The sequence below is a fragment of the Scyliorhinus torazame genome, chromosome 8 (genome assembly GCF_047496885.1).
Source record: "Scyliorhinus torazame isolate Kashiwa2021f chromosome 8, sScyTor2.1, whole genome shotgun sequence".
Taxonomy (NCBI): Eukaryota; Metazoa; Chordata; class Chondrichthyes; order Carcharhiniformes; family Scyliorhinidae; genus Scyliorhinus; species Scyliorhinus torazame.
The window spans coordinates 76,496,647-76,522,808 of record NC_092714.1 but is presented as its reverse complement, the minus strand read 5'-3'; the positions used below and the strand labels follow the sequence as shown (position 1 = coordinate 76,522,808).

General features: G+C 47.1%; 1 long non-coding RNA gene across 1 annotated transcript in view; it reads right to left on the bottom strand.

The window, feature by feature from the left end:
- Positions 1 to 26,162, bottom strand: part of LOC140427956 (uncharacterized) — a 273,707-nt gene that overhangs the window by 9,978 nt on the left and 237,567 nt on the right. The window contains exon 5 of the long non-coding RNA XR_011948671.1: positions 17,222 to 17,336. This is a non-coding gene — a long non-coding RNA (uncharacterized lncRNA). The remainder of the gene's footprint in view (positions 1 to 17,221; positions 17,337 to 26,162) is intronic.

Sequence of the window (26,162 nt, the reverse complement as noted above, 5' to 3'; positions counted from 1 at the left end):
TGCCCGGTCCCAGGGAAACAAAGAAATCCCCTTTAACACACAACCCCAGCATACACACCCAAGCCCCAAAGAATCATCATTGCAAATGAAAGTCCCAACTCTTCCCTTGTCCAAATATACAGCATCGACTCATTTAAAAAAAAAATGTTTTTATTCAAAATCTTTCAATAATTTTTACAAACCACTACAAAAAAAAATATAATGCAAAGAGAACAAAACAATATGCCAACAAAAACAACGTAACCCTCTAACTAATTAACAATTTAACAAACAAAACAAAACAAGGTGGGGCATTTGCCCCTTACAAATAAAATGAAATCAACCCCCCCCCCCCCCCCCTCCCGGATTGCTGCTGCTGCTGACCTCCATCTAACGTTCCGCGAGAAAGTCAAGGAACAGTTGCCACCGCCCGGAGAACCCCTGCAAGGACCCTCGCAAGGCAAACTTCATCTTCTCCAACCTGAGAAATCCAGCCATGTCACTGACCCAAGCCTCTACGCTTGGGGGCTTCACGTCTCTCCACATTAACAAGAGCCTTCTCCGGGCTACCAAGGAGTCAAAGGCCAGAACTCCGGCTTCTTTCGACTCCTGCACTCCCGGATCATCCGATACCCCAAATATCGCTATCCCCCAACTCGGTTTTACCCAAGTGTCCAAGACCTTGGACATAGCCTTTGCAAAGCCTTTCCAAAATTCCGTAAGTGCGGGGCATGTCCAAAACATATGGGCATGGTTCGCTGGGCTCCCAAACATCTCACACACCTGTCCTCTACTCCAAAGAACTTACTCATTCTCACCCCTGTCATATGCGCCCGGTGCACCACCTTAAACTGAATCAGGCTTAGCCTGGCGCACGATGAGGAGGAATTGACCCTGCCCAGGACATCAGCCCACAGGCCGTCACCCAGCTCCTCCTCCCACTTGCCCTTCAGCTCTTCCACCGAGGCCTCCTCCGCCTCCTGCAGCTCCTGGTATATGTCCGATACTTTGCCATCCTCCACCCACACACCCGAGACCACCCTGTCCTGTATCCTCCGGGCAGGTAGCAGCGGGAATTCCCCCACCTGCTTTTTCACAAACGCCTGAACCTGCATGGACCTAAAGGTGTTCCCCAGGGGCAACCCAAATTTCTCCTCTAGCGCCCTCAGACTGGCAAAAGTCCTATCGATAAACAAGTCCCCATCCTTTTGATTCCCGCCCTGTGCCAGCTTAGGAACCCGTGGTCTATCCTACCTGGAACAAACCTGTGGTTGTTCCGTATCGGGGTCCAGACTGAGGCCCCTACCTCCCCCCTATGCCGTCTCCACTGCCCCCAAATCCTCAGTGTCGCCGCCACCACCAGGCTCATGGTATACCGTTTCAGCGGAAGTGGAAACGGTGCCGTCACCAGTGCCCCCAGGCTAGTATCTGTACAGGACGCCGCCTCCAATCGTTTCCACGTCGCCCCCTCTCCCTCCATTACCCATTTCCGAATCATAGACACATTCGCTGCCCAGTAATGGCTGCACAAGTTCGGCAGCGCCAACACCACCCCCACCCCACCCCCTGCATTGCACTCCCGTAAGTCAGCTGACTCATGCTGACCCCGGCCGCTCCCACCTCTACCTCCAATCCCCCTGTGGATTCCCCATCCAAATATCCAGCCCCCCCCCCCACCTAAGTGGGGTAGAGAAAGTCCCCCCCCTACACCCCATATGAATCAATGTGGACATCGAACACAGTACCGTCCCCCGCTTCAGGTACCGCCCCCACCATTTCGCGGGAAAAACCGCGCTCCCTGTCTGGGCCGACCCCACCCCCTGTGACGCAGCTCCTCTGAACTGCGACCTCACCCAAATCCCCGAGGGCCCTGGGCCACAAAGACACAAGAAAACATGGGGAAAACCCCACCCAAACACCGCCCCATCCCCCTCACCAACAACTCCCATAACATACTGCAATCCATTAATTCGAGTCCAACTTCTCATTCTTGCTGAAAGTCCACGCCTCATCCAGCATATCAAAATAATGGTGTCGGTCCTGATATGTAACCCACAGCCTCGCCGGTTGTAACAGCCCGAACTTCACCCCCTTTCTGTGGAGGACCACCTTGGCCTGATTGAATCCTGCACACTTCTTGGCCAGCTCTGCACTCCAGTCCTGATCAATCCGGATCTTGGTGTTCTCCCACCTGCTGCTCCACACCTTCTTCGCCCATCGCAGGACACACTGCCTGTCGGTGAAGCGGTGGAAACTTACCACCATAGCCCTCGGCGGCTCGTTCGCCCTCGGCATCCTTGCCAGGACTCTGTGCGCCCCATCCAGCTCCAGGGGCCTCGCGAAGGCCCCTGTGCCCATTAGCGTACTTAGCATCGTGGTCACATACGCCCCAGCATCCGACCCCTCCGCGCCATCAGGGAGACCCAGAATCCGCAGGTTATGCCTCCTCGACCTATTCTCCAGGGCCTCCACAGCGTCGACTCATTTAGTACTGATGCAACCATCAATTCACTCAAAGACACGAGGAGAAATAAACTGTGGTTTTAATCAGCTTAGAACAGTGCCTGCCTGCGACTGGAACAATACTGGGGACTGCCTGCAGGTCAGCTGCTCTTTATATTTCCTCTTAAGGGGAGGAGCCATGGGCGGAGCCCGTATATGCCCCAACATATCCCCCTGTGGGTGAAGCTACACAATGACCCATAGGTGGAGCCCACAGGGTTAACAAAATAACACAACAGCAGAACATGATACAAATACACTGGTGAATTATTAGCACTATACATTCACCACAAGTACATACACCAACATGCAGTGAAAAAATAAAGTTACATGAGGCTACATTAGTACAAGACCAGCTCTCAGTCCCATTTCTCAATTCTGCCACAGTCCTTCTGCCTTCGCAAACCCCTCCACCACTTCTGCCATCCCAAAATATAAGTCCTTGGATTTGTAGGTCACCCTCAACTTAGCTGGATACACTATCCTGCACTGCCCCTTGCTGTTGTACAGTGCCTTCTTCACCCGGCCAAAGGCCACCCGCCTCCTCGCCAACTCCACCATAAGGTCCTGGTATATGCGTATACCAGCTCCAGCCCACTGCTTTGCCCAGCACAGGACCTTCTCCTTTACGCTGTACCTACGGAAACAAACAGTCACTAGTCTTGGCGGCTCACTCGCCTTTGGTATAGGCCTCCAAGACCGATGAGCCCGCTCCAGTTCGTATCAAGAGGGATCGTCCCCCTCCCCCAATATCTCCGCCAACATCGTGGCAAAATACTCCATCGGCCTTGAGCCTTCCACCCCTTCGGGCAAACCCACGATCCTCAGATTCTGCTGCCTGGATCTGTTTTCCAAGTCTTCCATTTTGGCTCGCAGACCGTTGTTGGTCTCTATCACCCTCCGCAGCTCCTTCCCCATCGAGGTGAGTTGATCACTGTGCTGCGATAATGCCTCTTCCAGTTCCTTCAGTGTCTCACCTTGCTCCTGTACCTCCGCCGCTGCACTCGATACCGCCGTCCTCACCGGGGCAATCGCCTCCTCCACCAGCACTTTCGATACCACCCCCATCCCCTTCTTCATCGCTTCCATGTGCTTTGTGAACTGTTTTCCAAGTTCCACGGCCATCACCGTGGTAATTTCTTCTGCTGTGAGCGATGCGGCCTCCCCCGGTGCCCCAGCCTCCGCTTTCCTTACAATTCCCACGCCGACTTTTCAACTCACCGGCGGACTTTCATTAACCCCCTTTTTCACGGCCTTTTAAAAAAAAAACTTGGACATTTCTCCTCACTGTGTCTTCCTACAACTTTTTCAGCATCCGTTGCCCCTGGGATCGGGCATTAAAACCCCGAAAATTCTATTCCCGAGCCCTCCAACGTGCGGCTGCCTCCCGCTCGCCGTCAGCGGAAGTCGGGGAATTCAAATTCAGGGGTATTTAGTATTTAGGAAGGACAGACAAAAAGGAAAAGGCGGTGGAGTTGCATTGCTGGTTAATGTGGAGATTAATGCAATAGAGAGGAAAGATGTAGGGTGGGAATTGCTTACCATCCCACCACCTGTTTTTCAGCAGAGGCCTGCCAGCGGGATCTTCCCGGATTTCCCGGTGACAGCACCCCTCATCACTGGAAACCCATGTGCCGGCGGAGGACCGGAATTTACCATCAGTGTGAAGAGCCGATAAATCACACCCATTCGGTCCGCCAATGTGGAATCAGTATGGGTAAAGCTGAGAAACATCAAGGAGCAAAAAACCTTAGTGGGGATTGTATATAGACCTCCAAACTGTAGTGTTGATGTTGAGAATGGCATTAAACAGGAAATTAGAAATGCATTCAATAAAGGAACATTTGTAAGTATGGATGATATTAATCTGCATTTAAATTGGACAAATCAAATTAGCCACAATACTATAGAGGATAAATTCCTGGAGTGTATACAGGATAGTTTTCTGGACCAATACATTGAGGAACCAACTAGAGAACAGGCCATCCTAGACTGGGTATTTTGTAATGAGAACCATTGTCATTTGGGACAACCTTGTTTGGCAATCCATCAGCCCTTCACAGATTCTAATAACCTATTTATCCATCAATGGAAGGTTAGTTCAATATATATGGCATAGCTTTGTTCTTTTGTATAAACGGGAGTGGGCAATCAGCCAAGATAATGATAATTGGTTCAAGTCTGGAAACCCAAGAGAACCTTTGTTTGAGGAGCTGGGCAGAGCTTAGAGAGAGAGGGGCATAATGCTGTTCTGAACATTTACAGGAATAAGGCTGTGGAAATTGACCTGAGAGGTCATGAAAAATGCCACGAAGACAGGCTTTGGAAAGGATTCTGAACAAATGTCCCTAACAGAAGGAAAGTTGCTTCAAAATTCAAGTATTGCCTTGGCCTACCTGTGTAAGTGGCATGAGAGTGACATGGTTATTGAAAGCAATGTTTAATAGGAACTAGTGCGCTAAGGTTAAGCAACTGCATGTAATCTGTTAGTGTTAGAGCTGAAGTAAAAGTTTAAGTTTAAGTTTAATGCTTTGACAAAGAGTCATCGGACTCAAAACGTTAGCTCTTTTCTCTCCCTACAGATGCTGCCAGACCTGCTGAGATTTTCCAGCATTTTCTCTTTCGTAATAGTTTAAGTATTGTTTTCTTTCCTTTCGGTGTAATAAAGTTTGTTAATAAAATAATCAAGGCCTGTTTCTTATATAATCACTCCCGGAATGAATCAATTTTTCGGCACCACAATAAAATTAAAAACGTCATGGCATCTGATGCAGTCTTTTAGCTACTGTTGAGAGCTGATCCAACATCTGTAACACCCTTACAGTCAGGGACTAGAAAATCTATAATGGGGAACAAAGAAATGGCTGACCAACTAATTTTTTAAAAAGTATTTTATTCCAATATTCCACATTTAACATTTTACGAAAAGACCCACACCCAACATACCTTTTCCACATTCATTGGCTAGGAATGATACATCAAACTCAGGAGGCCAAATCCCCCCATCTGCCATCCCCTCTGCAGTACCATCTTCCTTATCCAGGCCACCTTCTCCACCCAGACGAACGAAGAAATCAACCTATCCACCCACTTGAAAAACGCCTGAGAAAAAAGACCGGCATATAATAACTCAAATAAGAACAAATACCACGGTAGAATGTTCAACTTCACTGTCTGCACACGGCCTGACAACGACAGGGGAAGATTATCCGATCTTAACAAATCTGCCTTCACCCCTCCCACCAAGCTTGAAAAATTCAACTCCCGAAGATCTGCCCAGTCCCGAGCCACCTGCACCCTCAGATCCCTAAAATGTGTCACTGCCATATGGAATGGCAACCCCCTACCCCGACCCCTGTCCCTGGACCGTAAAACACAAAATACTCACTTTTCCCCTCGTTCTATAGCCTGAAAATGCTCCAAATCTTTGAAGCAAACCCATTATGTCCCCCACCGAGGAACCGGCGCCAAAATGTATAGCATCAAATCGTCTGCGTAGAAGGCCACCCTATGCTCCACCCTCCCCCCTCACTACCCCCTTCCACAACTCCAAGCTCCTCAGTGCAATGACTAAGGGCTCTATCACAACGCAATCAGAAAGGGGGACATGGGCACCCCTGCCTTGTTCCCTGGTGCGACGGAAAATACCCTGAATTCATATCATTCATGCTCACCATTGGTTCCTTATACAGCAACTCACCATGCCATAACCTAAGGCTCAATCCCAAACTTCACCAACACCGCAATCAGATCACTCCACTCCATCCGACCAAACGCTTTCTCCGCATCTAATGCCACACCAACTCCCTGCCTTCTGATGGAGAAAGCACCACATTCAGTAGCTGCTGCACATTCGACGACAGCTGTCTACCCTTAACAAACCCGGTCTGATCCTCCCCAATTACGCTCGGTAGGCACACCTCCAACCTTAGCACCAGCACCTTTTCCAATATCTTGGCATATACATTCAGTAGAGATATGAGCCAGTACGATCCACACTTCACCGGGTCCTTATCCTTCATCAGCAGCAACGAGATGGAGGCCTGTCCCATCATTTTGGGCAAAACCCATCGCATCCTCGAATATTTCCACCAACAACAATGCCATTTTATCCTTTAAACACTTGTAGAATTGCACCGGAACCCATCTGGCCCCACTGCTTTCCCCGTCTGCATCTTCCCAATTGCCACCTTCACCTCCTCCACCCCCACTGACTCCTCCAGCCCCGCCCACTCCATTTCACCCACCTTTGGGCACTCTAACCTTCCCAAAAACTCCCTCATCTCCCGCTCATCCTCTGGTGATTCCAACTTATACAAGTCTCTATGAAACTCCTCAAACACCTTATTAACCCTCTCCTGGGCTACCACCAGCTTTCCCACCCAATCCTGAACCCGAACTATTTCCCTCGCTGCAGCTTGCCTACAGAACTGACCTGCCAACATACAACCTGCCTCCTCCCAATACTCATAGACGGCGCCCTTCGCCCCTCTCAGCTGATGCACCGCTTTCCCCATAGACAGCAGATCAAACCTCACATGCAACTCCTTCCTCTTCACTAGGTCCCCTGCGTACCTCCCGTCCACTTCCAGAATCTCTTCTATCAATTGTGGACATTCTTCCCTTTCCATTCTTCTCCTCCTTATCTACCTTAGTTTTAAATGAAACCACTTCCCCCCTCACCACTGCCTTCAGAGCCTTCCAAACCACTGACGACAAGACTTCCCCAGTATAGTTAAACCCCACATACTCAATCACCTTCCCCATTCTATCACAGAAACTCTGGTCTGCCAACCACATCCAGCCACCACCCTTCCTTCTGAGCCAACCCCTTCTCCAGGACCATGTCCATCCAATGTGGAGCACAATCCAAAATCCCAATTGCCGAATACTCTGCCCTCTTAACTCCAGCTAACAGTACCTTTCCCAGCACAAAGAAAATCAATCTTCGAGAACACCCTGTGTGGCGGTGAAAAAAATTAATAGTCCCGACCCCTCAGGTGCAAAACCCTCCACAGGTCAACCCTCCTATCTCCCTCATAAACACTGGCAACGCCTTCGACCCCCCCTCCATGCCGGGGTCCGCGAGCACAGCTGGGACCTATCCATCCTCGGTTCCAGCTCTACATTCCAGTCTCCCCCCCCCCCCAATCAACTCATGGATATCTAGATTTGGAATGGCAGCTGTGTTTCTTCACGAAGCCCGCGTCAGCCCAATTGGAGGCATATACGCTGACCAACACCACCATCCTCCCCTCCAGCACACCCGGTACAATCATATACCTACCCCACTGATCAGCAACCACCTACTCCATCTGAAACATCACCTGCTTGCCCACCAAAATCACCACCCCTCCGAGCACTACTACCAAACTGGCTTACCTGTACATTCCTCATCCTTCACCCTCAGGTGGGTCTCCTGTAGCATCGCCACATCAGCTTTCAAACTCTTCAATGCAAGAAAACTCTTGTCTTCTTCACCGGTCGCCCCAACCCTCTCACGTCCCACATCACTATTCTGACCGGGAACCTTTCACCTCCCCTCGCCCCTTCTATCCACCATCGCCTCTACCCCAGGCCCCATCCATCCGACAGGATTCGCCCCATCTTTTAATCATCATCAAGCCCCATTCCCTCCCACCTTCTCAGAATCCTCGCAACCATTTCCTCTTGCAAATAACTCACCCAGTATCGATCCCCTCCCCTCATCATTCACACCTCCCAGGCTCATCGAAACCTGCCCAGCCAGGCTCCAGAAACCGTGGCCTCTCCCCTCCCCCCCCCACCACACTCCCGTTCACTAGCCAACCTTTGTTTGCTAGTGCGGTGACCCCTGCCAGAGCCCCCTTCTCCTCCCAAACACACACTCAACAACCTGACCCCTCCATACCCAAGAACCTCCAACACCCCCACCCCACACTCCCATCAAAAGCAAACATCGACCCCCCGGCCATATAGTTGGAGTGGGGAGAATACATCCACAGAACAAAAAACAAATAAAAGGAAAAAACACATCAAAAGACCAGTGTGAAAATCAAAGAAAAATGATCTCAGTCAAGACTGACCAAGTCCAAATCCCAAAACTCATCTCAATCCCAGTACTCCAGCCTTCACGAACACCTCTGCCTCCTCCGCCATCTCAAAATAGAAGTCCTTCAAATTGTGAGTCACTCTCAACTTTGTCGGGGAGACCGCTCCAAACCTCACACTGCTACTGTACACCACCGCCTTCAGCCGACCAAAGGCTGCCCACTTTCTCGCCAACTCTGTTGTAAGATTTTGGTATGTACGTATACCAACGCCTTCCCACTTCACCTCTTGCTTGTGCTTCGCCAAACTCAAACCCTCCTTCTTCACTTGGTAGCAATGGAAGCAGACTATGACTGCCTTTGGTGGCTCATTTGTTTTAGGCTTCGGCCAGAGCTCTTCCCCAACCCCATCAACTTGATGAATATGTTCGCAAAGTACTCGGTCAGCCTCCAGTCCTTCACCCCTCAGGCAAGCCCACGATCCTCAAATTTTGTGCCGTTCTCCAGGTGCTCCACTTTGGCTCTGAGCCCTTTGTTGACCTTCGCCACCCTGTGCAGCTTCTCACCCATCAAGTGAACTGGTCGCTAAGCTGTGACAATGCCTCCTCCACTCCCTTCATCTTCTCTCCTTGCTCCCACACCTCCATCAATGTCTTTGCCAATGCAGCCATTATTGGGGTGAGCGGCTCCTCCAGACCCTCTTTGACTGAGGACATCATCTCCCTCCAATGCCGCCAAATCACCAGGGCCAGGTCATCTAGATCCCAGGGTGCGTAGGGAAGTGGCTCCAGAAATAAAGGATCATTGGTGGTCATCTTCCAAAATTCTATAGACTCTGAAACAGTCCCTACAGATTGCAGGGCAGCTAATATAACCCCATTATTGAAAAAGGGAGGTGTAGAGAAAACAGGGAATAATAGGCCAGTAAGCCTGACATTGGTAGTGGGGAAAATTCTACAATCCATTATCAAAGACTTTATAGCAGAAGACTTGGGAAGCAGTGGCAGAATCGGACAGAGTCAGCGTGGATTTGTGAAAGATAGATCATGCTTGACAAATCTACTAGAATTCTTCAAGGATGTAACTAGTACAGTTGATGATAAGGAGGCAGTGGATGTGGTTTATTTGGACTTTAAGAAGGCTTTCGACAAAGTCCCACATAAGAGATTGGAGTGTAAAATTAAAGCACATGGGGTTAGGGGGAGTGTATTGAGATTGTCATGGGAGTGTCCCTTTAAGAAAGGTTTTTTTTGTCCTATCACATGGTTTCAGTGATGTCATTTTGTGGGTGGAGCTGGGCTGTGGCTATGTGAGATTTTTGGTTTCGCTTTTTTTTTACTACTGTGGACTCAGACAGAGAATAGAAGATTTTTGGCCTGTCTCTCTCTATTTTGATTTTAAATATGTGTTCCAGTAAAAATCACCTTGGTGGTGGCTTTAGATATAGTTTGCTTTCTGGAAGGGTTTAAACCTGCTGGTGAGACGGGGTCAGAATCTCAGGGAAAGCCAGTCTTATTCAAGTGAGAATGCAGAGTGCTGGGCCACACACTTGAAAAGGGGTTTTTAGTTTATGGGATTTTGTTTTTGAATTGGAACAGTTAAGGGGGAATTCATTAAGTGTATTACATAGATTTCTGTAGCTGTGGGGCTTCTTTATGTTTGTAATTGATACAAATTCTTGCTGTTTGTTTATATATAAATGTTACCTAAGTTCTTAGAATAAAGCTTGTTTTGATTAAAGTGTCTGGGAAGACTGCTGAATCCCACGTCAAGAGAAGGCTCTTGTGCTCATCCTAGCATTTGAATGGGACAGGCTTGGAAAGCTGAAGGGCCTGTTCCTGTGCTGTATTGTTCTTTGTTCTTTAGCCAAATTCAACAAAATTTATAGGTCAGGTGAACTCCATAATACACTTTGGAGTTTTTAAACCCTGGCCCATAACAAGATGGATAGAAAACTGGTTGGCAGGCAGGAAATAAAGAGTAGGAATAAATGGGTCTTTTTCCAGATGACAGGAAGTGACTACTGGGTATCGCAGGGATCGGTACTGAGACCCCAGCTATTAATAATATATATTAATGATTTAGATGAGGGAACAAAATCTAATATCTTCAACTTTGCAGATGGCACAAAGCTATATGGGAGGGTGACCTGTGAAAGGGATGCAGATATCTTTCAGTGACATTTTGGACTCCTTGGCTCCTGATTCCGCAGAGTGCCACCGGCTGCATGGGTGCTCCCACCCCCGCACCCCAGCTATCACTCTTCCCCCCCACCACTCTCGCATCCCATTTTCTGCCATACCATCCCTTCCAACTGGCCGCCACCCACCGGCGGGGCATCATGCGGCCCACCCAAGGCCAATGCCCAAAGCAAACTCGAGAAGGGGGCACCGGATGGGGCCCAAAGAACATATCGCTGGCAAGGGCAGAGTGAGCCAACGGTACCCAGAACTGCAGGGCTGGGCGCTACGATGCCATGCACCGACGGGGCTGATGACAATCCGCTCTGCAATGAGCTCTGGTGCTCCACATGAACAAAGAACAAACAAAGAAATGTACAGCACAGGAACAGGCCCTTCGGCCCTCCAAGCCCGTGCCGACCATGCTGCCCGACTAAACTACAATCTTCTACACTTCCTGGGTCCGTATCCTTCTATTCCCATCCTATTCATATATTTGTCAAGATGCCCCTTAAATGTCCCTATTGTCCCTGCTTCCACTACCTCCTCTGGTAGCGAGTTCCAGGCACCCACTACCCTCTGCGTAAAAAACTTGCCTCGTACATCTACTCTAAACCTTGCCCCTCTCACCTTAAACCTATGCCCCCTAGTAATTGACCCCTCTACCCTGGGGAAAAGCCTCTGACTATCCACTCTGTCTATGCCCCTCATAATTTTGTATACCTCTATCAGGTCTCCCCTCAACCTCCTTCGTTCCAGTGAGAACAAACCGAGTTTATTCAATCGCTCCTCATAGCTAATGCCCTCCATACCAGGCAACATTCTGGTAAATCTCTTCTGCACCCTCTCTAAAGCCTCCACATCCTTCTGGTAGTGTGGCGACCAGAATTGAACACTATACAGCAAGTGTGGCCTAACTAAGGTTCTATACAGCTGCAACATGACTTGCCAATTCTTATACTCAATGCCCCGGCCAATGAAGGCAAGCATGCCGTATGCCTTCTTGACTACCTTCTCCACCTGTGTTGCCCCTTTCAATGACCTGTGGACCTGTACTCCTAGATCTCTTTGACTTTCAATACTCTTGAGGGTTCTACCATTCACTGTATATTCCCTACCTGCATTAGACCTTCCAAAATGCATTACCTCACATTTGTCCGGATTAAACTCCATCTGCCATCTCTCCGCCCAAGTCCCCAGACAATCTAAATCCTGCTGTATCCTCCGACAGTCCTCATCGCTATCCGCAATTCCACCAACCTTTGTGTCGTCTGCAAACTTACTAATCAGACCAGTTACATTTTCCTCCAAATCATTTATATATACTACAAAGAGCAAAGGCCCCAGCACTGATCCCTGTGGAACACCACTGGTCACAGCCCTCCAATTAGAAAAGCATCCCTCCATTGCTACTCTCTGCCTTCTATGGCCTAGCCAGTTCTGTATCCACCTTGCCAGCTCACCCCTGATCCTGTGTGACTTCACCTTTTGTACTAGTCTACCATGAGGGACCTTGTCAAAGGCCTTACTGAAGTCCATATCGACAACATCTACTGCCCTACCTGCATCAATCATCTTAGTGTCCTCCTCGAAAAACTCTATCAAGTTAGTGAGACACGACCTCCCCTTCACATAACCGTGCTGCCTCTCACTAATACGTCCATTTGCTTCCAAATGGGAGTAGATCCTGTCTCGAAGAATTCTCTCCAGTAATTTCCCTACCACTGAAGTAAGGCTCACCGGCCTGTAGTTCCCGGGATTATCCTTGGTTAACATGGTTTGACAACGTCTGACTCCTGCCCATGGTAACACTTTCCACTCTCCAACTGGGTGATCCCTGCATACGAGCTGACCATCACTCGGTCCCAAGCCCACCCCCAATGTCCACCCATTACCCGCCCCTCTCGCACCCGTGCCCCCTCTGCGGTTAGGCCAGAGCAGCCCACACCTCACACCCTTCTGACAGATCACTGAGGCAGGTTGTGCACAAGTGTTTAATGTGAAAACATTTATACAGATTTGTGAACTAGCCCCTATCATTAAACTGTGCCCTGCACCTCTGCCAACGTAACTAGTATCTAATTTTCTGGTCTTATGGGTCCTAACGCTATGTCTAGATTGATCCCCAGATGGTACATCAGGAGTGGAGGTGGCCTGCTATGATTTCCGCCCTGTGACATTGATCACTGTTAGCGGGCGTCTTCCGGGGCGACTAGGCTTGGATGGGTCCAGCTCTGCTTGGGTGTCCCAGGTGGTGTGGTGCGCTCAGTCCTGCCCGCTGCCCACCAGATGCGCCAGGGACAGGAGTGTGGGGGGTAGGGGGGAGTCCATGGTGCTGCGGTGTTCCGGCAGCTCCCCGGCAGGAGTCGTCGGCATGGGCCCCATCACCTCCTCCTCCCTCAGGGTGCCGGATGTCCTCCGGGCTACTCCATGAGACAGGATTGCGAGCGGTGATATCTCCTGAGGCTCTCCCACCACCTGGCGCTGCCAATCCTGGAGGCCTGCTCTGATCTTGACCAGGGTCTGCATGCATGTGCCCATAGAGCACAGGGAGTGGACTACCTCTGGGACTGCACCACATCACCAATTGACTGTGCCACCACCTTATGTGTATGAGCCATATCAGCCAGTGATGCGCCACCTCCCTCTGTGTCTGTGCCACGTTGGCCAGCGCCTGTGCAGTCCCTTGAGCCAAAATCCAATTATAAGATCCCTCACTTTGATGAGTAGATTTCTTGTTGGTATTTATATGTACCTTTGTTAAATTGGGAAGTGAACATGTTGGAACCGGTTTGCGTTCCTGCCCTCAAACTTTTTACCCCTTCCCCTGCCACCTGCTTGCTGGGGTTAAAATTTCTCCCTTTATTTCTAGGCACCACATTTAGGAAGGATGTCAAGGCCTTGGAAAGAGTGCAGAAGGGAGTTGCCGGAATGCAGGAATTCAGTTACTTCGAGAGATGGGAGAAGTTGCAACTGTTCTCCTGAAACAGAGTGGGTTAGGGGATTTAGCAGACGTGTTCAAAATTATGAGAGGTGTCTTAATATGGATAAAGAGAAGCTTTTTCCACTGACAGAAAGCATGGGAGGCGGACAACACAGGTTTGATGTACTGGTAATTGGCAGAAATATCAGAGGAAAATAAGGGGCGCTATCTATCTGAATGGGAACAGAGTCCCATTATAAGAACGTGTAGCCAGGTGTGTCCCAGTGCTCGGAGTGCTGAGAAACACCACACTATTGCCTGCCAGCTGGCAGTGGCACATGGGCACCTTGGCAGTGACAGGCTGACACCCAGCTCGCACAGCTAGGCTGGCAGTACCAAGGTACCTGGGTGGCACCAGCAGTGCTCGGGCATCACCATGCCAAGGGGGCAAGCACCTGGAGGCCTCCGATCCCCTGGGAGACCCCGTCCATGAATGCCATTCCGTCTGGTCCCGGTTTGTGGAGACCAGAGCTGAACGGCACTCGCCCGAGACCTTCAAGGTGAAGGCTTTAGATCCCATCGCCTTGGGTAGATCGTGGGAGTGCATATTAGAGTGTGATAAGCTGTCTCACTCTAATCTGCAGATTTGCCAAGAAGTGATCCGATTATATTGGGTGAAATTCACATTGCGACGTTTCACGAGATTGTGTTAGATCTCGCAAAGCGTGGTGAGCTGGGTTGATCCCGGAAGAGAGATCTCCCGGCATCTACTGGCCACGTTGCGCGGTGCTGCCTTTTGGGTATAACGCACCGGTAGATCGCGCCCAAGGAGTCTTTCTTTTACATAGTGGGTTACTATGATCTTTAATGCTGTGTCTGAAAAGGTGGTGGGAGCAAATTTAATTGTAACTTTCAAAAGGGAATTTGATATGTGTCAAATAGAGAAATGTGGAGGCTTTGGGGAAAGAGCAGGGGACCGGCATGATAATCTGAATGGTCTCTCTCTTTGCTATATGATCATACGATTATACCACTGTGATCCACTCAGCTTGAGTGTACAAATATTAATTTAGAATTTATCATACTTACAGTGCCAAAATTGATAACAAAGGAAATAATTATGAAATAACATCTGCAAAAAGAGTCCCTAAGAAAAATCAAGGTAAAAAGAAGTTACATTGTTTTACATCCTTCTCTTCCCCCAAGCCAATTTTGCAACTGTCCCAATGATGATGACTTGTGCAGTAGTTTGGTTCCTCAGGCATTGACACCCTCCAGTATCCTGCTGAAGTAACAATTCTTCATGCGTGAGCATAAATAGTGAACGTCAGCAGACTGCTTAATTTGATGGATGGGAACATAATAGTTGGGTTGATTTTCTTCTCCAGATGCAATGATCAGATGCGGCAAATCCTTGGCTCAGCACAAAATAGTGGTTGAATCAAGAGACAGAATATTCAATGGCACTGGGGGCATAATGCAGGCACTAATGGACCAGCCTATCTTTGTGCAACCTGGCAGAAGACAGTTGAAGCCAAATTAGTTTACAATGCATCCCCTATTTGTTACCATCAGCTTTGCTTCCCACTTAAATTGATCATTTGGCCCTCGGACCTTTATGAGCTGTGTGTTCATTGCTAAACCATGGAGGGCTTTTATCCATTGAATTACTGGAAGGTCAGTTGGCTGTCTCATGAGTACACAATTATAACATTTAAAGCTGACATTTTAAGAGGAAAATCTGGAAGTTTGGGAACTTGAAAGAGCTAACCTCTAGTCTTCTGGTTTCTAAACTCTTCCCATTCCCCAGCAACTTCTTGTCATTTTCCCATTCTGACCAGCTGAGACTCCTTGCACCTCTGCTCAGTTCCCTGAATTATCTTGTTATCACCATTTATCAGTAACAAAATGGATCACAGTTTATTATCTAGCAGAATAAAATATGGGGAAGCTATTAAAAACGGGGGCCACCTCAGAATAAGTAGGATTATTGAAAGAACTTTATTACGCTATAGTCCCACTACCAATAAAATAACGCTTGAACATGTTACAGAGGATAAAAATGTCCCCAGGAGCATTTATTTGTTTTCTTTCACTGAAGCTCAGGAACAAGATGTTGCAGTAGCAAATCCTGGTATTGACAACTGACCTAAGTACCTTATGCTTTTGTTGGGGAAATTCCAAACTCTGACTACTCTTTGTGTGAAGAAGTGTTCTTAACTTTCCTTAATTTTAAGGTTACATCCCCTTGTCCCCTGCTAGCAGAAGAAGTTTTGCTTTATCTACCCTCTCTATTTCTTTTAAAATCTTAATAAATCTCATTCAAGTCATCTTTCAGCCTTATATATTCTAGGAATTACAAACCTAATCACTCCTCATTGTCTCATCTTTGAGATCATGGTAATATTCTGGTGAATCTGTACTGCACTCCTTCCAAGACCATAATATCCTTTCAAAGATGCAGTACTTAGAACTGTACATAGTACTCCAGATATGGTCGAATCAGGGTTTTGTGTAGTTTCAGCAACCATCTCACCCTCTCCCTTTATATTCTAGCCCTCTAGTTACAAAAGCTAACATTCCATTAGCCCTTTTAATTATATTTTGTGCCAGGCCATTACAGTTTACTCACCTCTGTGGTTGGACTTCAAAATATCTTTGGGCTGCCACTGTTCCTAGCTTTTAACCATTTATAAAATGCTCTGATATATCCATTTTGGTCCAAAACATAATGGTCTCGCACATGAATTGAACGGCACCTACCACAGTTTTACTGATCACCTAATTTATTAATGCCTCTTTGAAATGTAATGCTCCTATTTACGCTACTTATAATACCTCAAATCTTTGTGTCATTGACAAAGTCGCCACATCCCGGTGCCTGTTCGGGTACATGGAGGGAGAATTCAGAATGCCCAAATTACCTACAGCACGTCTTTCGGGACTTTTGGGAGGAAACCGGAGCACCCGGAGGAAACCCACGCAGACACGGGGAGAACGTGCAGACTCCGCACAGTCAGTGACCCAAGCCGGGAATCGAACCTGGGACCCTGGCGTTGTTAAGCAACAGTGCTAACCACTGTGCTACTGTGCCACCCAAGCACAGTGTTGCTCCTCAGCGCCAGGGCCCCAAGTTCGATTCCCAGCTTGGGTCAGTGCCTGTGCGGAGTCTGCACGTTCTCCCTGTGTCTGCGTGGATTTCCTCCAGATGCTCCGGTTTCCTATTATGCAGTATTATATTATTATGATAATAATGGTTCAGTACAGATCTTTATGGGACCACCACTTGTCACCCAATTTAAGTCCCTAACCATTATTCCTATTCTGTCTTCTACTGCAAAGCCAAGGTCCTAACCAGGCCAATAATTTGCCTTCAGTTCCATGAGTGTTAATTAACAGTCTCTTATGTGGACCCTTGCCCGAGGGCAATTAGGAATGAATAATAAACACTGGCCTTGCCAGTGACCTTCACATCTCAAGAATGCATTCAACAAAATTATTGAATGCCTTCTGGAAATCTACATAAACTACATCCATAAACATTCTCCCGCCTATTACTTTAGTTACTTCTTCAAAAAATTCAATTAGGTTCATTGGGCATGACCTACCCTTACAAATCCATGTTGGTTCTCTTGAATTAACTTAATTTTTTCTTAAGTGCTCATTCATTCTGTCCTTGAGAAATCAGAAGAATGAAAGATTCTGTGTGCATGTAGATGCTGCCTGGAATGCAAAATGAATCACATAATCCTTCAAAATATGGGAATTGAAATAACATTTAAATACATTTAAGACTTCTTTGTCTCATTTCTAATTATGTCACAGTCAGTTAGACTATTATGTTAACCCTTTGGGGATCTCATTAGAATTTGCAAATTAAATCAATAAACATTGACATTATCCAAACCATATAATGTTCTAAAATAAACTTTTTTGAATAGCTCAAAATACTGGATTACAGCAACATGCTTAATGTTCAGAAACTGAAAAAAATTCAGCTCATGAAACATTAGATGGCATCATGTATGCATCAAATATGCAATTAAATAAACTGACTACAAGGACCTATGCTGTTACCTCTCAGCCAGAGGCCAGGGTATTGGTATTTCAATTGATATTAATTACACACTCACCTGACGCAATTAAATGTCCAATGTACAACCAGCATGCGGCCTTGAATACAGCATCTGGCAAACATCCCAGAGCCGTGGAACATATGTTAGAGGGGTTTCAATAAGATGATAATTTAATTAAAGTATAACCCCAAATTGTAGCCAATTTCAAGTCTTAAACTGCAGCCATTATTATTAAATAGTTACGGATTGGTACTGAATGGTGTTCCTGTTGGAATAACTGTGTTGCTGTCGTATAGCACAATCTTCTAGCTTATTCTTTCAAAAAGCCATGGACATTCATTAGCAGGGAATTGTAGGATATGATAGCGACACATGTATTAAAGTGTATTGGGATATCAGAATCATGTAAAATTCAATGTGCAAGGGATCTAATAAAAGGGAGAAAGGGAAAGATGGATTCTGATGCAGAGGACCATAAGTTTATCTTGCCAATCAGACATATTTGCTCCATTGGATAAGGAGAAAGACAGGGAATAAAAAGGGGGGCTCATTTACAATGTCCGCTAACATGGGGCTAGGTGAGAAGTTGGATAATCAATGGCTTTATGAGAATGTGTTCAGCAGAATGGTTGACTGGTCTTATGGACGAGGAGAACTTGGAGAAAGCATGTGGGAAAATCTAGAGGAGAGATTCAGGGCTAGAGCAGGAGGAGCCTGTGGTGGTGTAGCTTGATGGAAAAAAATAAAAGGGAAAAGAGCTGAAGCAGCTTAACAAGTCGTCTAAGCCTTTGCCAAAAGAAAGTCCAGGAGTTCCTGACATTTTGTTGGAGGCGATGGGTAGAGGGCTTTATGGAGATGTTTGATACAGGAGGAAACAAACTGCACATGATTTTTACTCTGCAGGATGATCTGAGACTAAAGGATGGTTTTGGCACCGGTTATGATCTGACCAGACCCAGAACTCAACCAGATAAGATCAGATTAATTCAATTCTGCACCACCTTTGGGAGTGATATTTGGGGCCAGAACGAGGTAATGATTGTGTCATGGGAGTGTCCCTTTAAGAGATGTTTTTGTCTTATCACATAACTTCAGTGATGTCATTGTGTGTGGAGCTGGGCTGTGGCTCTGTGAGTTTTTACTTTCGTTTTTGAGTTGGGAGCTGGCTGTGGCTCTGAGTTTTAGTTTTGCTTTGAGTTTGAACTGATATTGTAATGCCCAGGTTGGAAAGAAGTGTTTGTCAATCTGCATTTTAAAAGCTGTTTCCAGATTACTTGATAACTTAAAAGAGATAATTGTTTTCTGGAAGGAATCCAAACCTGCTGTTTTGGAAAGGAAACAAAAGTATCCATACCAAGTCTTAAAGACAGTAAGAGTGGCGTATGCTGGGCCGCACCTTTGAAAAGGGGTTTGTGGTTTCTACTTGGATCTTGTTCCTAAATTGCAACAGTAAAGGAAGATTCATTAAGGGTTATACATAGATTACTGTAGCTGTGTGGGGTATTTGTGTTTGTAGTTGTTAAACATGCTTACTGTGTGTGTTTATAAAGATGTGAACTAAATTCATAGAATAAAGCTTGTTTTTGGTTAAAAGTACCTAAGAACCCTGTTGAATAACATCTGAAAGGTAGGCTCTTGTGCTCATCGTAACCAAAATCAATAAACAGTTGTAGGTCAGGTGAACCCCATGATATACTTTGGAGTTTTCTAAACCCTGGCCCATAACAAACTGGGGGCTCGTCCAGGATAAGAGTCTCTCTTTCGTGATTGGGTTGGCTTAGTGAACTTAAAGACAGTGAGGGGTGAGCATATTTGTGTTTGCTTTTCAGGTGTTGTATTCAAGTTTGAATAGGTAGTGTGTTGTGGACAATGGCTCTTTCAGAGGCTCAAAGGTTTTTGGGCATGGAGAAGGTCACACGCAGTATCTTACAAACAGTTACTAAAAAACGGCTTTTTGCAGGCAGCTCAGTGGTTAGCACAGTTGCTTCACAGCTCCAGAGTCCCAGGTTCGATTCCCGGCTTGGGTCACCATCTGTGTGGAGTCTGCATGTTCTCCCCGTGTCTGCATGGGTTTCCTCTGGGTGCTCCGGGTTCCTCCCACAGTCCAAAGATATGCAGGTTAGGTGGATTGGCTATATTAAATTGCCCCTAGTATCGAAAAATGGTTAGGTGGGGTTACGGATGCAGGTGTGGGGATAGGGTGTAGGTGTGGCCTTAGGTAGGGTGCTCTTTCTAAGGTTTGGTGAGGACTCGATGGGCACTGTAAAAAAACTAATTCTAAAAAAAAATTCTAGATTTGGCAAAAACATTGCAGTTAATATTGCCTGATAAAATACGAAAAGAAGAGGTAATTGCTGAGGTTGCTGAGCATTTAAAATTATCTGACGGACAGTCAGATTCATTGGAATTGGCAAGAATTCAATTGCAGATCAAGCTGCTTGAACATGAAAAAGAATTAAAGCTTCTTGAATACGAAGTGAGGGAAAAAGAGCGAATAGCCCTCGTAGAACAAAAGAGAGAGAAAGGGAGGTACAGATCAGGGAAAAAGGAAAAGAGAGAGGCTTTAAACTTCAGAAATTGTCATAAAACCTGAAAGTCAGTTAAAAGTGGCAGAGGTAAAGAGAAACGTACAGTCTGAGGGTAGTGATGAGGATAGTGAGGAAGAGGGTCATAGTTGATGGCTTGGTGGGGATCTACTAAAATATGTCCAAGCATTGCCAAGGTTTGATGAGAAGGATGTAGAAGCCTTTTTAATTTCATTTGAGAAGTTAGCTAAACAAATGAAATGGCCACAGGACATGTGGATCTTACTGATTCAAACAAAGCTGGTAGGTAGAGCTAGTGAAGTGTTTGCATCACTATCAGAGGAGGTATCTGGGAAGTATGAAAAGGTGAAAAAATCCACCTTAGGTGCATATGACCTAGTGCCTGAAGCCTGCAGACAAAGGTTTAGAAATTTAAAGAAAGAGCCTGGTCAAACATACATGGAGTTTGAAAGGATCAAACAGAGTAATTTTGATAGGTGGATATGCTTTGGAAATAGACCAAACGTATGAAGCTCTGAGAGAAATGATAATTTTGGAGGAGTTTAAAAATTCAATTCATGATGTAGTGAGAACTCATGTGGAAGAGCAGAGGGTTAAAACTGCAAGATTAGCAGCAGAAATGGCAGTTGATTATGAATAAATTCATAAAACAAAGTTTGGTTTCCAACATCATTTTCAGCCTCTGAGGGATGGAAACTGGGGAAAAGAGAAATACTCAAGTGGTAAAGGTAAAGGGGATCGGATGGGAGATAATAAGGAGAGTGTACCTCAGATTAAAAAAGATATCCAGGAGGCTGGAAGAGAAATGAAAAGTTTAATGTTTTTACGGTAATAAACTAGGCCATGTAAAGTCAGTGTTGGGGGTTGAAGAAAAACACTGGGAGGCTAATTGTGGTAATACAGGATAAGCCAGTGGGGTTTGTTAAAGTGGTAAAGGAAAGCCCAATTGAAGCGAAGGAAGTGCAACAGAATGTACAGCCTGATCAAGAGGTGATTGATAAGAAGGTGCCAGATCCCTTTAAAGAATTTACTTGTGTGGGTAAAGTTTACTCATGTGCATCAGGAGGAGCAGGTAAAGAAGTCAGAATTTTAAGAGATACGGGCGCTAGTCAATCTTTAATAGTAAGAGATGAGGAGTTATGTAGTTTGGGAGGAATATTGCCAGAAAAGGTGGTAATATGTGGAATTCAGGGTGAGAAGAGTAGTGTTCCATTATATAAGGTAAGGTTGGAAAGTCTAGTGAAGAGTGGTGAAGTGGTAGTAGGAGTAATGGAGAAATTATCTTCTCCAGGAATATAGTTTATTTTGGGTAATGATGTAGCTGGATTGCAGGTGGGAGTGAGGCCTACTGTGGTTGATAAGCCAGTGTAAAATCAAACAACTGAATTTTTGAAGGACGAATATCCTGGGATTTTTCCGGATTGTGTGGTAATGAGGTCGCAAGTCACAGGTTAAGAGAAGAGGAGAAATCAATGAATGAAGATAAAGTTGAAGTTCAATTATCAGAAATGATTTTTGATCAGATGATTGGAAAAGAACAAGAATAGGTGGAGGATGAAGCGGATATTTTTAGTTCAGGAAAATTGGCGGAGTTACAACAGAAAGATATAGAAATAAAACGGATGTATCGGGAAGCATACACAGAAGAGGAATCTGAGTGCATACCAGAAAGTTATTACCTTAAAAATTATGTCTAAATGAGAAAATGGAGACCTGTACTCCTGCATGAGGTCCTGCAGCAGGGGTTCAGGGAGCTAGGCAGAAAGTTAAAAGACAGGACCTCTAGGGTTGTAATCTCGGGATTACTCCCTGTGCCACGTGCCAGTGAGGCTAGAAATTGGAAGATAGAGCAGCTAAACACGTGGCTAAACAGCTGGTGTTGGAGGGAGGGTTTCCATTATCTGGACCACTGGGAGCTCTTCCGGGGAAGGTGTGACCTGTATAAGATGGCCAGGTTGCATCTATACTGGAGAGGCAAAAATACCCTGGCCATGAGGTTTGTTAGTATCACACGGGAGGGTTTAAACTAGCATGGCAGGTGGGTGGGTACCGGTGCAATAGGTCAGAAGGTGGAAAAATTGAGGGAGAACTAGGGAATAGGGCCAGCATTGCTCTGAGGAAGAACATACAGGGAGATGTTGCTGAAAACAGTGGGACTGGTGGCCTGAAGTGCATATGTATTTAATGCAAGAAGTATAACAGGTAAGGCAGATGAACTTAGAGCTTGGATTAGTACTTGGAACAATGGTGTTGTTGCCATTACAGAGACCTGGTTGAAGGAAGGACAGAATTGGCAGCTAAACATTCCAGGCGGGATAGAGGGGGGTGTAAAAGGGGTGGAGGAGTTGCGCTACTGGTTAGGGAGAATATCACAGCTGTACTGCGGGAGGACACCTCAGAGGGCAGCGAGGGTATATGGGTAGAGATCAGGAATAAGAAGGGTGCAGTAACACTGTTGGGCGTTTACTACAGGCCACCCAACAACCAGCGGGAGATAGAGGAGCAGATAGGTAGACAGATTTTGGAAAGGAGTAAAAGCAACAGGGTTGTTGTGATGGGAGAGTTTAACTTCCCCAATATTGACTGGGACTCACTTAGTGCTAGGGGCTTGGACAGGGCAGAGTTTGTAAGGAGCATCCAGGAGGGCTTCTTAAAACAATATGTAGATAGTCCAACTAGGGAAGGGGCTAGACTGGACCTGGTATTGGGGAATGATCCCGGCCAGGTGGTAGACGTTTCAGTAAGGGAGCATTTCGGGAACAGTGACCACAATTCAGTAAGTTTTAAAGTGCTGGTGGACAAGGATAAGAGTGGTCCTAGGATGAATGTGCTAAATTGGGGGAAGGCTAATTATAACAATATTAGGCAGGAACTGAAGAATCTAGATTGGGGGTGGATGTTTGAGGGTAAATCAACATCTGACATGTGGGAGGCTTTCAAATGTCAGTTGAAAGGAATTCAGGACCGGCATGTTCCTGTGTGGAAGAAGGATAAATACGGCAAATTTCAGGAACCTTGGATAACGAGAGATATTGTAGGCTTCGTCAAAAAGAAAAAGGAGGCATTTGTCAGGGCGAGAAGGCTGGGAACAGACGAAGGCTGTGTGGAATAGAATGAAAGTAGGAAGGAACTTAAGCAAGGAGTCAGGAGGGCTAAAAGGACTCACGAAAAGTCATTGGCAAATAGGGTTAAGGAAAATCCCAAGGCTTTTTACACGTACATAAAAAGCAAGAGGGTAGCCATGAAAAGGGTTGGCCCACTGAAGGACAGGGGAGGGAATCGATGTGTGGAGCCAGAGGAAATGGGCGAGATACTAAATGAATACTTTGCATCAGTATTCACCAAACAGAAGGAATTGGTGGATGTTGAGTCTGGAGAAGGGTGTGTAGATAGCCTGGGTCACATTGAGATCCAAAAAGATGAGGTGTTGGGTGTCTTGAAAAATATTACGGGAGATAAATCCCCAGGACCTGATGGGATCTACACAGAATACTGAAGGAGGCTAGAGGGGAAATTGCTGAGGCCTTGACAGAAATCTTTGGATCCCTCACTGTCTTCAGGGGATGTCGTGGAGGACTGGAGAATAGCAAATGTTGTTCCTTTGTTTAAGAAGGGTAGCAAGGATAATCCAGGGAACTACAGGATACAGAACTGGCTAGGTCATAGAAGGCAGAGAGTAGCAATGAAAGGGTGCTTTTCTGATTGGAGGGCTGTGACTAGTGGTGTTCCGCAGGGATCAGTGCTGGGGCCTTTGCTGTTTGTAGTATATATTAATGATTTGGAGGAAAATGTAACTGGTCTGATTAGTAAAGTTTGCAAATGACACAAAGGTTGGTGGAATTGCGGATAGCGATGAGGACTGTCAGAGGATACAGCAGGATTTAGATTGTTTGGAGACTTGGGCGGAGAGATGGCAGATGGAGTTTAATCCGGACAAATGTGAGGTAATGCATTTTGGAAGGTCTAATGCAGGTAGGGAATATACAGTGAATGGTAGAACCCTCAAGAGTATTGACAGTCAGAGAGATCAAGGTGTACAGGTTCACAGGTCACTGAAAGGGGCAACACAGATGGAGAAGGTAGTCAAGAAGGTTTATGGCATGCTTGCCTTCATTGGCTGGGGTATTGAGTATAAAAATTGGCAAGTCATGTTGCAGCTGCATAGAACCTCAGTTAGGCCACACTTGGGAGTATAGTGTTCAATTCTGGTCGCCACACTAAAAGTCAGAGGCTTTTCCCCAGGGTCGAGGGGTCAATTACTAGGGGGCATAGGTTTAATGTGTGAGGGGCAAGGTTTAGAAGAGATGTATGAGGCAAGTTTTTTACACAGAGGGTAGTGGGTGCCTGGAACTCGCTGCCGGAGGAAGTGGTGGAAGCAGGGACGATAGTGATGTTTCAGGGGCATCTTGACAAATACATGAATAGGATTGGAATAGAGGGTATGGACCCCGGAAGTGCAGAAGATTTTAGTTTAGACAGGCAGCATGGTCGGCACAGGCTTGGAGGGCCGAAGGGCCTGTTCCTGTGTTGTACTTTTCTTTGTTCTTCGTACATATGCAGGCGGATGAAAAGTGGTATTGCCGGTAGGGTATAGAAAGGAGATCTTGTGAGTAGCACATGAGGTACCAGTAGGAGGTCATTTAGGAGTAAGGAAAATTCAAGCTAAAATACAAAAAACATTTTTATTGGCCTGGACTACATAAAGATGCAGTTAAATTGTGTCGATCATGCCACACATGTCAAGTGATAGGGAAATCTCAAGCGATGATAAAACCAGTGCCTTTAATACCCATTCCAGCATAGAACATAGAATTTACAGTGCAGAAGGAGGCCATTCTGTCCATCGAGTCTGCACTGGCCTTTTGGAAAGAGCACCCCACTTAAGCTCTGCACCTCCACCCTATCCCTGTAACCCCATATTACCTTTTTGGACATGGGCAATTTAGCACGGCCAATCCACCTAACCTGCACATCTTTGGACTGTGGGCGGAAACTGGAGTAGCCGGAGGAAACACACGCAGACACTGGGAGAATGTGCAGACACGCACAGACAGTGACCCAAGCCTGGAATCGAACCTGGGGCCCTGGCGCAGTGAAGCAGCCGTGCTCCATGCTGCCCTTAAATTTGAGGAACCTTGGGCGAAATTCTCCGGTATAGGCGCGATGTCCGCCGACTGGCGCCCAAAACGGTGCAAATCAGTCATTCCCGTGCATGCGCAGTGGAGGGAGTCTCTTCCACCTCCGCCATGGTGGAGACCGTGGCGAAGGCGGAAGGGAAAGAGTGCCCCCACGGCACAGGCCCGCCCACGGATCGTGGGCCCCGATCGCGGGCCAGGCCACCGTGGGGGCACCCCCCAGGGCCAGATCGCCCCGCGCCGACCCCAGGACCCTGGAGCCCGCCCGCGCCGCCTTGTCCCACCGGTAAGGTAGGTGGTTTAATCTATGCTGGCGAGACAGGCATTTTAGGAGCGGGACTTCGGCCCATCCGGTGGGGCCCCCGCCGAATATCCGGTGCCGGAGAATTCGGCAACCGGCGGGAGCGCGATTCACGCCAGCCCCCGGCGATTCTCAGACCCGGCGGGGGGTCGGAGAATCTCGCCCCTTTTACAAGGCTCTTAATTGTTTGCATAGGACCACTTCCTAAACCGAAAAGTGGGAATCAATGGGCGGGACTCTCCACTCCCACGCCGAAGTGGCCGCGCCGTCATGAACGGCGTCGAGGTTGACAACGGCGCGGAACGGCCCCGGTCCCGACCGATTCAGGCCCTGACGATGGGCCTGTATCGGGGCCGCGTCATCTACACGTGCCAGGCCTTGTCGCCCGCATAAAAGCGGCGCCGCATAGATGACGCGGCCGGCGCCGCATAACGGGCGTCATCCGCGCATGCGCGGGTTGGCTGGCACCGCCCCGCGCATGCGTGGTTGCT